At 44.2% G+C, this 12,488-nt stretch overlaps 1 protein-coding gene across 1 annotated transcript in view; it reads left to right on the plus strand.

Moving 5' to 3' along the window:
- The first annotated feature begins 3,018 nt into the window (after positions 1-3,018).
- Positions 3,019-12,488, plus strand: part of LOC126234433 (C-type mannose receptor 2-like) — a 49,651-nt gene continuing 40,181 nt past the window's right edge. The window contains exon 1 of the mRNA XM_049943128.1: positions 3,019-3,092. The gene's annotated coding sequence lies outside the window, so the exon portion shown is untranslated. The remainder of the gene's footprint in view (positions 3,093-12,488) is intronic.

Genomic DNA, 12,488 nt, shown 5'->3' on the forward strand with positions numbered 1-12,488 from the left:
CAACATATGTATTCTGTAACAGACTCGATACGAAATAGCAAGCAGAATGGGTATGTGTCAAGGAAATCAATTAAAGAAAGCTGATTTAAAATTTACTCCTTAATTTTAATCACTGCTGTGACAAGAGTTCATCACAACCTTCATGGCCGGCCGGAGTGGCCATGCGGTTCTAGGCGCTACAGTCGGGAACCGAGCGGCCGTTACGGTCGCAGGTTCGAATCCTGCCTCGGGCATGGATGTGTGTGATGTCCTTAGGTTAGTTAGGTTTAATTAATTCTAAGTTCCAGGCGACTGATGACATCAGAAGTTAAGTCGCATAGTGCTCGGAGCCATTTGAGCAAACCTTCATGGCTGAATTAAGAGAAAATTTATGAATACGGTTGGTATGAGTACAAGCTGTAACTTGCATGAGTTGTTACTAACACTTATCAGCAGATAAATAAGTAACATTAGTGCACTTGAAAAGCTTGTTGCCTTAGCGACAGAATAAACCAATGACAGCGGTTCCAAATAGTAGGTAATTGCACAGCCTGTGCGGGCTTGCTACTGCTAGTCAGAAGGTAGGTATTCGAAACAAGCATGTATAAAAATATCTGCTCTACGGACTAACATTAGCCTTCAGAAAAGCTCAAATATCGAAATTAAAATAAGTGACATTTAAGTGAACCAAGTCACATAGAGGCGTGCTACTTTTAGTACCAAAATTGTTTACAGTTTTCAACCTGTTTCCTTCACTCAATACAAGGGCCGGTACAAACAAACGCAGGGCCAAACCGTCAGACGACGTAATCGGACCGCGCCGCAGCACGCGTCTCTTAGGGACGCCCGAAGGTAAACAACTAAAATACATTAAAGGTTTAGTATCAGAAAGAAAGGAAAATGTTAGTACACAGTATACTCAATATCACAGCAACAGCTTCGTTCTTATGAAGATCAAGTTTACGCCAGCTCATTCACATAAACATTATATATAATGACTTTCCAGCTAACCAAGAAATAAACCATTGACCAAAGCAAAGGTGGAACCGAACCATCTTCCACGACATGGCGACACTCAAGAAGGCGCTATGGGAGGGCCACCAGGAGCCCGGAAAAGTCACACTGCAGCCAACCAAATCCTAAATCCAACGGCCAGCTGCCCGGAGAAGCACTCCGCGTCTCTATCCACTTGCGGTCCACTTTCTCACTAGCCGCCAGTACTCTCCACAAACCTCCCGCCGTCGGCGCGTGCCACGTAGCCTCTTCGAACAGCCGGAGAGCGCGACTCATATCGAAAACAGAATCTATAGCAGCTGGCGCGTCTCACAGATCTGGGCTGCACGAAAGGCGTGGATTTCTTAAAACTGAAACTTCTCTACCTTTTCTCGGGACACTCTTGGAATCCATGGCAGCCCCGCCATCGGCAGACAGACAACAATTGTCGGTACGAACCAAACGACAATGTGACACACACGGAGGTACAAACAGCCCTTAGGTAGAGCTCTCTATGTGCACGCGACGCTGTGGTGAAGCGGAAAACACGTTAACTTCTCCCTCGGCACACGGAGCCGAACTTATGAACGGCTTCGGCTATCCACACACGCTGCCCGAACTGACCCAAACCTCCGTACATCACACTGTGTACATGATATGGATTCCTTGTCATTCACCCTGGACTATGAAATAAGTCTGTACGTAACGTCTTCTTGAATACATAACCGGGAAATCCTTGTCTCAATGCCAGTTTTGCATAAATGTTCGTATGTCACTAACGGATAGTACATCTACATCCAATAGGCCTGATATCAAAGAATTCATAATCAACAAATTAATTTCGAATGTTTATGTTTGTAATGGAAAGACAGGGAGAGCATTCGTACTTACTTACCGCCTATTGAGTGTGGTTTCTTTTAACGGAGTGGACATTCCGCAACGCACCATTCCATTCTTCTTTCTGCTCTGGGCGAAGTGGTGCGGCATGTATAGTTCACACGGTTGCGTCAGAGAACTATGAGCTAGGAGGATGAAAAAAATTGTTCAAATGGTTCTGAGCACTATGGGACTTAACTTCTGAGGTCCTCAGTCCCCTAGAATTTAGAGTTACTGAAACCCAACTAACCTAAGAACATCACACACATCCATGCTCGAGGCAGGATTCGAACCTGCGACCGTAGCGGTCGCGCGGTTCCAGACTGTAGCGCCTAGAACCGCTCGGCCTAGGAGGATGAACAACTGTTTCCTGTTGCGCAAGTGGTACTGTATTTGATGTTGGCTATTTTGTTTATAAAAATGGTATTGAGTTAAACATCAACCTGAATGGTATTTCAAGAGCAGTGAATTGGTGACACTGACTGTTTTGGGTTAAAGCAAGAGTCTAGATCGCAGTAATATTGTATTAACGACCAGTATCGATTTCGTGTAGAAGTCTTTTCCAGAAAACGAGCTGTTGCTGGCGGATCCTCAAATGCTCACGTGGCGACACTATAGTAGAGCAGTTTACGATCGTGTAGCCACGTCAGTATTTTCGAGAAGGCGCCAGCAGCAGCTAAACGTTTCTCATTTTTATGGAAAAGACTTTTACACGAAATCGAAAGCAGTCATTAATAAAATATTGTTGCAATCATGTTGTCAAAATTTATGAGCTGATTTATTTTCCTATTTTTATTTTTTTTTTAAGAGCGGTGGGAACCTTGACCTTAGAAGCCCTTGGCCGTAACAACTGCGTTGACAGAGCAGGCGTCAGCGGCCGTTAAGAGGCTCCCTGGGGACAGAGGAAACATGGTAGCTGTCTCGGGTATTTATGTGAGCTATAGCTGTAGCTATAATTCTCCAGCTGGAGACGCTGCATCTGACTTGCATGTGGATAGGATTTGCAAACATCAGGGAAAGTTTGTCTTTTCTTAACTGCCGTACCAAGACTAACCTGTTGCAAGAAAATATTTCGATAGACGCTAGCATTTCCTTGTCGGTAGCGGAAGGTGTCCAAATACAGGATGAGATAAACTCAGCACTGTCGAAATAGCGAGGTAACGACAACGTGTCATAACGGGTAGGCACTGGGAATTGGAGACCAGACGGAGGTAGCAAGCGACGGCCGCGTTCCGCATTAGCACGTGAGTACAGACGCTGCCGTTGGCTTTAGCAGAGGAAATGTGCTATGGAGCTTCATGGTGTACAATTAATCAAACGTTATCTTCTTAGAATGTCTAGTGCTTCAGTATGTACGGACTTCAGAACAATCTTGGCTGTTTTGATTAAATCATGTGTGGATAACCGTACAGACTATATATACGATACTAATAAGGGGAGGCCGCCAATTGTGAAATTCAGATTCGATTCATACTGCGCATAATAAAAGCTCATGGCCAGAGGTGTAATGTGGCAAAGCACCAAGATGCACTTCTCAGCCGTTGTCCAGAAAATCGACAGTTAAAAGAAACAGTTCCCGTGAAATACTCTCTACGATTAATAATGTTCTACAGCGTCGTGGCGCAGCGGTAAGCGCTCGGGTTCGTAATCCGGAGGTCGCCGGATCAAATCTCGCGCCATGCAATTTTTTTATTAGTTTTTTGTAAAATATATATATATATATATATATATATATATATATATATATATATAAGCTATTAATGGATTTCTTATGCATGTTGGTGAAGGCGGATCGCTCTCCAATTGTACCGCCTCCATTTTTCCGTTTGTTTAACAGGGTGTACCAAAGCTCTCCCGTCCGCACTGATTTTCGACGATGTTATAAGTTGCGCTAGGGAGCGCATCTACCTTCTTTCGAAGTTAGCAGGCAACTACGCTATTATGCGGCTGCTCGTTTCGGCCCATTCAACATCTGTCCTTCAAGTGTAACGAGCGAGTAACGGAGTTTATATTTCATACCTGCCACAGCAAATTTGTGTTCGTGGGGTCTCTGTTCTAATTCGAATGTTTGACTTACGCTATACGTATTCGTTTCGGAATATCGTTTCTACGTCTTCCGTTAACTATACGTGGTTAACATTATGAATACAATTAATAACATTTGTGAAATACAACTTTGTTTGCGGAAAACGTAATGATGTTCGAAGTCGCCAGTTTTTCCACGAGAAACGACTTTCAACAACTTATTGTATGCATAATTGTTGCAACTGATTGCCGGGAATTATATATATATACCAGTGGCGCTGGTCACGTGCCAACTTCAGTCGTAGATGCCGATGCTGATCTGCTGACATTGGCACATGCATGGGTCGTCGGTTGCGGAGGCCCGTCGATAGGAGTGTCCGGTGTACTGTGTGTTCAGACATTCTTGTAGTCTGCCGGGCATTAAAGTCTGATGTTAGTTCCAACACAGTTCGTCGCCTGTCCTGTTTTACCAGTCTGACCAGCCTACGATGTCCGGCAACTGCCCTAACGAGGGATTGTCGCGCAAACGCACGAAGTCTGGGCGTGGTTTCACCTTGGTTTCGCTACGCGTTGAAGACACACATCACAGTGCTCCTCGAACTCCGGATAAGTCGTGCAGTTTCCGAAAAGCTCGTGCCGAGCGGCCATCACAATCTGCCCTCGGTCATACTCAGACAGATCGCGCGCTTCCCCATTCTACACACGAACACCAAGCTCAGTGATACTGCACGTTCTGTACGTGTGTCTGGCTAGCAGTCACTCCTTGTCAGTTTCCGCTGCTATCGCCTGGATGCGTTTATATTTACAGTAGGTGGTCATAATGTTGTGGGTGATTAGCGGCCGGCTGGTGTGGCCGTGCGGTTCTAGGCGCTTCTGAAGCCGCGTGACCGCTACGGTCGCAGGTTTGAATCCTGCCGCGGGCATGGATGTGTGTGATGTCCTTAGGTTAGTTAGGTTTAAGTAGTTCTAAGTTCTAGGGGACTGATGACCATAGATGTTAAGTCCCATAGTGCTCAGAGCCATTTCAACCAAGTTCTAGGGGACTGATGACCACAGATGTTAAGTCCCATAGTGGTCAGAGCCATTTGAACCACTTTTTTGGTGACTAGCGTATATCGCGTGAATTACGATATTGTCAGTGGTGTGCGGGTTGATCGTTGTTATAGTTCTAAAATTAGTAGCAGGGTGTAAGTCTCAAATATTTGGAGAAGTGCTGTTCAAATGCTGTACATCTCAAAACTGTAATTTATTGGACGTTATAGTAAAACACTGTAATACGAATGCTGTAATGAAATTACTGTCGTATGAAGACATTTTACACATTTTTCCATCATTATTATTAAATTCTTACATACCTTGGGACATTTAAATGGGGTGACGTAATTTATATTTCAAAGTTTGGGGAGAGGGAGGGAGGCATTAACAAACGGCGCTTCCTGAACACGAACTGTGAATTCGCCCATGAATTCTTCCTACATGATACTGATGTAAGTCTCAGATGTAGGGATTCCGAAGTGTAGCGACTAGAAATCGATGCTGAATATCTTACCGATGAATCCATCACTGCGGCATAGACACACGGGTCATCCATCCAACACCAAAACTGCTGTTCGTCGTCTTTCTGAGAATCTAGCTCGAGTCCACTAAACTGAAGGGTTAGATTTCAATGAATGATTCTTAGTCGCGCTAGACTAGGAAAGAACAATACGATGTCCTACCAACAAAACTGAACCGGTGTCATTGATGTTCAGCGGATCCATACGAGCTTTCTGTTTCGGACACCACGCATATTTGTCAGCGATGCAACCACTCACGTTAATTTTCAATTAATTACCAACAACTAGAGACGACTTAATAATGTTTTTCATCTCCAGCTGGCATTCCAAGCAAGCACCTGATGAAGCTCCACTCTATATATTTTCATTTGTCTCTTCTTTGAACTCACGGGTAGTGAGTTCAAGAGTCGTACATTCATGGCTAGCTGTATGTATGCTCTGCTGGAAAAAATTCCCAGATTCTCCACTCATGTTTCTCGTAAATATGAGCTTCTTCACGAGTTGCTTTTTTTCACAACTGCCCTGGATGTGTCGATACCACCTTCTTGGGAGAGAATGTCTACGTCACATTAAATCTCCTACAGCATGCACACTGTACTGAGTCAACACTACGGTCTTCGCTAACTGCATAACGGGAAACGTTGTCGGCTGTGTTCCCTTTTCGCGAACAGTCACGCAACTGAGTGGAGGCCTCTTTGAGCGACAGGTTATTGTCCGTGTGGAACAAAACAGAAGGCGCCCAGAACACTTGTCGGGTAGGACACTCTGAAAGAAAGGCGTTGTGTGTGAATAGTTAGTTTTAAAAAGTCCTGGAGCATTAGTGCCAAAACGAGTGAACGAGTGTATTACATTCTGGGAGACACTGCTCTCCTATTACCTGCGGTGGTAGAGTAAGTGAAATTTGGTCTCATACTAAGGGATGTTTTGCTGTCAGTCTTTCTTCCAGCATACAAGGGTATAAGAACAGTTTTCGATCACTGTGAACGCTACGTGACTCACCTGCGGTGGCTTGTGGAGTGCCGTTGTATTTAGTTCGTCAACGAGTTGACCTATGCAGTAATCGACACACTACATAAAATCTTCTTCGTACTACTCTCATATATATGTTAGAGATGACATATTACGTAGAATTAATGGAGCCTACTTGTTTGTAAGGTAGTGAGTGGATCTATGTAAGTCATTCTTAAATACGAACTACGTTCTTAATTCTTACCTCAGCTTGCACTCACGTGTTTTTATGTCCTGATTTCGCTGCGAAACAATGAACACGTTACTTTTTCCGGTTTGTGAAGGTCACTTAGAGGTACAGTTAATGTGGTTCAGTAATATCATGAAGTTCATTGTTCAGCACAAAGAACGAACTGACATTTTCCTTCACCAAAGATAAGTTCTAGGCGACTGATGACCTCAGAAGTTAAGTCGCATAGTGCTCAGAGCCATTTGAACCACTTTTGTCCGCCTTATGTGATTGCTCTAACTAAATCTTTCCTCTTCATCTGAACTGCCTACTGTGGTGATCACTGTCGCGACATGTGTATCCTGGTAGAACTTCCAACGCTTCTCGCCATTCTTCAGGATCTTACTGTCTTACATTTCCGCAGATACACTACTGGCCATTAAAATTGCTGCACCAAGAATAAATACAGAAGATAAACGGGTATTCATTGGACAGATATATTACACTAGAACTGACGTGTGATTACAATTTCACGCAATTTGGGTGCATAGATCCTGAGAAATCAGTACCCAGACAACCACCTCTGGCCGTGATAACAGCCTTGATACGCCTGGGCATTGAGTCAAACAGAGCTTGGATGGCGTGTACAGGTACAGCTGTCAATGCAGCTTCAACACGATAACACAGTTCATCAAGAGCAGTGACTGGCGTATTGTGACGAGCCAGTTGCTCGGCCACCATTGACCAGACGTTTTCGATTGGTGAGAGACATGGAGAATGTGCTGGTCAGGGCAGCAGTCGAACATTTTCTATATCCAGAAAGGCCCACACAGGACTTGCAACATGCGGTCGTGCATTATCCCGCTGAAATGTAGGGTTTCGCAGGAATCGAATGAAGGGTAGAGCCACTGGTCGTAACATATCTGAAATGTAGCGTCCAGTGTTCAAAGTGCCGTCAATGCGAACAAGAGGTGACCGAAACGTGTAACCAATGGCACCCCTTACCATCACGTCGGGTGATACGCCAGTAAGGTGATGACGAATACACACTTTCAATGTGCGTTCACCGCGATGTCGCCAAACACGGATGCGACCATCATGATGCTGTAAACAGAACCTGGATTCATCCGAAAAAATGACGGTTTGCCATTCGCGTACCCAGGTTCGTCGTTGAGTACACCATCGCAGACGCTGCTGCCTGTGATGATGCGTCAAGGGTAACCGCAGCCATGGTCTCCGAGCTGATAGACCATGCTGCTGGAAACGTCGTCGAACTGTTCGTGCAGATGGTTGTTGTCTTGCAAACGACCCCATCTGTTGACTCAGGGATCGAGACGTGGCTGCACGATCCGTTACAGCCATGCGGATAAGATGCCCGTCATCTCGACTGCTAGTGACACGAGGCCGTTGGGATCCAGCACGGCGTTCCGTATTACCGTCCTGAACCCACCTATTCCATATTCTACTAACAGTCATTGGATTTCGACCAACCCGAGCAGCAATGTCGCGATACGATAAACCGCAATCGCGATAGGCTACAATCCGACCTTTATCAAAGTCGGAAACGTGATGGTACGCATTTCTCCTCCTTACACGAGGCATCACAACAACGTTTCACCAGGCAACGCCGGTCAACTGCTGTTTGTGTACGAGAAATCGGTTGGAAACTTTCCTGACGTCAGCACGTTGTAGGTGTCGCCACCGGCGCCAACCTTGTGTGAATGCTCTGAAAAGCTAATCATTTGTAAATAACAGCATCTTATTCCTGTCGGTTAAATTTCGCGTCTGTAGCACGTCATCTTCGTGGTGTATGAAGTTTAATGGCCAGTAGTGTAGATTCTTTCGAACGGATTTGTTAAACTTCAACCCATTGTTCATTATCACTGAATTGTGAACAGAGGCTGTATGTCTCCCAGAGACACTTTACAACCAGTACCTTATTTGGGGATGTCTGTAGGACCAAAATGTAAACTATCTGTGATCGTCACGTACTCAGGCCTTTCCTAAGTACATCTCCGTCTCTTGTGTTTCTTGAACACTATTTTCTCTATTACAAGCTGAAATTCATTGCTGCATTCAATGATTCTTTCTCCTCTTTCATTTACCAGTTCAATTTCCTTCTACATTCTCTCTGTCTCTTGCTGTTCTTCATTTAATGTTGGGATGTATATCTGAACTCACGTTGTCGACGTTGGTTTTCTGCCTCCAGTTCTGTGAATGGCTGTTCACTCTACTATAACTCAACGTTCACAGTAACACACTCTCAGCCCTATATTTCTACTCATAATCAGTCTTACCCCCGTTACACCTCTTTCTGCTGCTTCACTGACCCACAATATATCGAGACTGAACCTTAGCATTTCCGTTTTCAGTGTTTCTACCTTACCTATCACGTTCAAACTTTCGACAATCCTTTCTGCCGTTGGTTATTCATTTCTTTTCGCGTGGTCCCTTCACCTGGGTGATCCGAAATGGTGACTAATCCGGAACCTTTTGCCAATGGAGAGATCATCATGACAGTTTTTTAATTGCAGGCCACATGTCCTCTAGACATACATAATGTGTCTTTAATGCACTGGTTCCCATTTCCTTCTGTATCCTCATATCGCTGATCACGGCTTATTTTTCGAACCTTTAGTGGCAGGAGAAGAGATTCCCCTGAAGTTCCATCCGTTCCTCCGCTCTCTTTGACAAGGCCATTGGCAGGACGAGAGCGAGGCCTTCTACTGGAAGTCTTCGGCTGTCATAACTGATTATTTTAATTCAAAATGTAAGCAGTGTCGGGTTTCGAACCTGCGACCAAAGAAATTTTCATTGCTAGTCAAATGCACTGAAAATGGACTTGTATGACCAGATTCTCAAACTGTAATCTTCAATGTTTTTATTTCCTTTTTTCTCCTGTTTTATGTTTTGTTAGTTTTCATTCTTGATATTAAATCTCTTAAAAATAAAAAAAAATTAAAAATATGTCTCTTCTTCTGAACATTATGTTCTGTTTGGTCCAGTAGTACAAGGATGAAGTCTTTCGCCCCTACTGTTCAATCTATGCATCGAAGAAGGAATTATGGAAATAAAAGATAGGTCCAAGAGTGGCATTAAAAGTCAGGATGAAGGAATATCAGCGATAAAATTGACTCATGACATTGCTATCTTCAGTGAAAATAAGGAACGGCAGGTTCCGCTGAATGGGATCAACATTCCAGAGAGTACATCGAGAGTAAATCAAAGGAGAACGAAAGAATACAGAAGCAGCAGAAATGAGAACATTGAGAAACTTAACTTGGTAATCAAGAAGTAGATGAAGGAATTCTGCCACCAGAGCAGCAATATAACCCAGGACGGAGGGAACAAGGAGGACGTCAAAAGTGGAACCGTATTGGGAAAAAAGTGCGTTCCTACCCAAGAACAGTCTACTAATATCAAACATAGGCTTTAATTTGAAGAAATTTCTGGGAACGTACGTTTCGAGCACAGCATTGTATGGTAGTGAGACATGGACTTTGGGAAAACAGGAACAGAAGAGAATTAAAGCATGCGAGATGTGGTGCTATAGACGAATGTTCAAATTTAGGTGACTGATAAGGTATGTAGTGAGGATGTTCTCTGGAGAATCGGCGAGGTAAAGGATACGAGAGGAATATATAGAAAAAAGGGGCAAGAAGGAGGGACAGTTAAGACATCACGGATTAGCTTCTGTAGTATTAGAGGGGGCTGTAGAGGGTAAAGACTCTAGAGGAAGACCGAGCCTGGAATACATCCAACAAATATTTGAGGACGTGTGGTGCAAGTTCTGCTTTCAGTTTGGCACTGGAGAGGTAGTCGTGGCGAGCTGCATCAAACCAATCAGAAGACGGATAACTCAAAAAAATGAATAAGTAAAAAAAAATAAAAAGAACATCCTAGTAGCGTCGTTGGTTTTCATTTAATTCAAACTTTATTCCTCCTCAATGAAAACCCAGAGAGATGACTGAAAACAGTTGGTGCCGCTGAACGTATTGTCTGCCACATCTCTGTCGCACTATCCTGTGTTTTACATAAGACTGAAAGGCCAGCATGCCGGGAGTAGCTTTTCTTTCGGGAAGTGAGTACAATGAGCCAGCACCGGGTATACGAGCAGTATTTGGCTCCCGGGAACATGTGCCAGTCCGGTTGAAAAATAACATTACAGACTGCTACGGTCACAGGTTCGAATCCTGCCTCGGGCATGGATGTGTGTGATGTCCTTAGGTTAGCTAGGTTTAGGTAGTTCTAAGTTCTAGGGGACTGATGACCACAGATGTTAAGTCCCATAGTGCTCAGAACCATTTGAACCTTTTTGAATAACATTACAAATGGTTCAAATGGCTCTGAGCACTATGGGACTTAACATCTGAGGTCATCAGTCCCCTAGAACTTACAACTACCTAAACCTAACTAACCTAAGGACATCAAACACATCCATACCCGAGGCAGGATTCGAACCGGCGACCGTAGCAATCGCGTGGTTCCGGACTAAAGCGCCTAGAACAGCTCGGCTAAATAACATGTCACTCTAAGGTGTTAGGAGTGGTTCTGGTAATTAAAGCCTATTTCTTCCTTGTCCACGGCCAAATTCATCACAAAAAATGAATCTATGTGCAAGGGTATCCTGTAACTGACGCTTACTGCAGAGAGGATTTTTGTGTGAGATTGATGCTATGCAATTTCTCTCTCGTTCGAATCTTCCCATAGATTACGAGACATTCATCCAAGCGGATTTGACAGTCGGCAGTAAGTTTTAATGAAGTTCTCCCAGTTTGCCAGTAAGTCCTGTAAAGTGGGTGCGCCAACGAGTGCTGACATTCTTGTTGGTATAAGAAAGATGTGGAATGATGAGGGAGGCATTCCTTCACCATGTAAATTGCTACAATGCATATCTAGTACACTGCGCAACAGAATTAAAGTAGCCAAATAAATATGAAATCTTAAATACAGCTAGAGGATTTTCATTTTAAATAAAAAATGAATTAAAGGATCACTTTTTCGAAACCCCTTACTTGTCTACCAGTCCAACGCAAGAGTTTACAGTTTGGCTCAAATGTGCCTACAACCATTGTCTGTAATAGCACAAAGGCGTGGCGACATCACCGTTTGACTCGACGACCCTTACAACAAGAAGGTGCCCTGAAATTCATGTGAATGTCATATGGGCACCAAATTTCATCAAGACCACTGTGAACGTGTCACACTATGGGAAGGTCGTCACATCCTCTCTTACCCACATTTCACCCGTGTTGATGGCTTTGCGACGGATATCAGAACAGCGGCGACCAGCTGGGGCGTGAATTCCGACACATTTCGCAATCTAAAACGAAAATTCGAAGCACAATGAGCGCCAGTAAAACTTTCTTGGCAATATTTGACACAGTTGGCACCCTTATACAGGGCTATTACAAATGATTGAAGCGATTTCATAAATTCACTGTAGCTCCATTCATTGACATATGGTCACGACACACTACAGATACGTAGAAAAACTCATAAAGTTTTGTTCGGCTGAAGCCGCACTTCAGGTTTCTGCCGCCAGAGCGCTCGAGAGCGCAGTGAGACCAAATGGCGAGAGGAGCCGAGAAAGCGTATGTCGTGCTTGAAATGCACTCACATCAGTCAGTCATAACAGTGCAACGACACTTCAGGACGAAGTTCAACAAAGATCCACCAACTGCTAACTCCATTCGGCGATGGTATGCGCAGTTTAAAGCTTCTGGATGCCTCTGTAAGGGGAAATCAACGGGTCGGCCTGCAGTGAGCGAAGAAACGGTTGAACGCGTGCGGGCAAGTTTCACGCGTAGCCCGCGGAAGTCGACGAATAAAGCAATCAGGGAGCTATTTTCATCTTTCAACAGCATGGTGCTCTACCGCAC

The sequence above is a fragment of the Schistocerca nitens genome, chromosome 2 (assembly GCF_023898315.1).
Source record: "Schistocerca nitens isolate TAMUIC-IGC-003100 chromosome 2, iqSchNite1.1, whole genome shotgun sequence".
NCBI lineage: Eukaryota > Metazoa > Arthropoda > Insecta > Orthoptera > Acrididae > Schistocerca > Schistocerca nitens.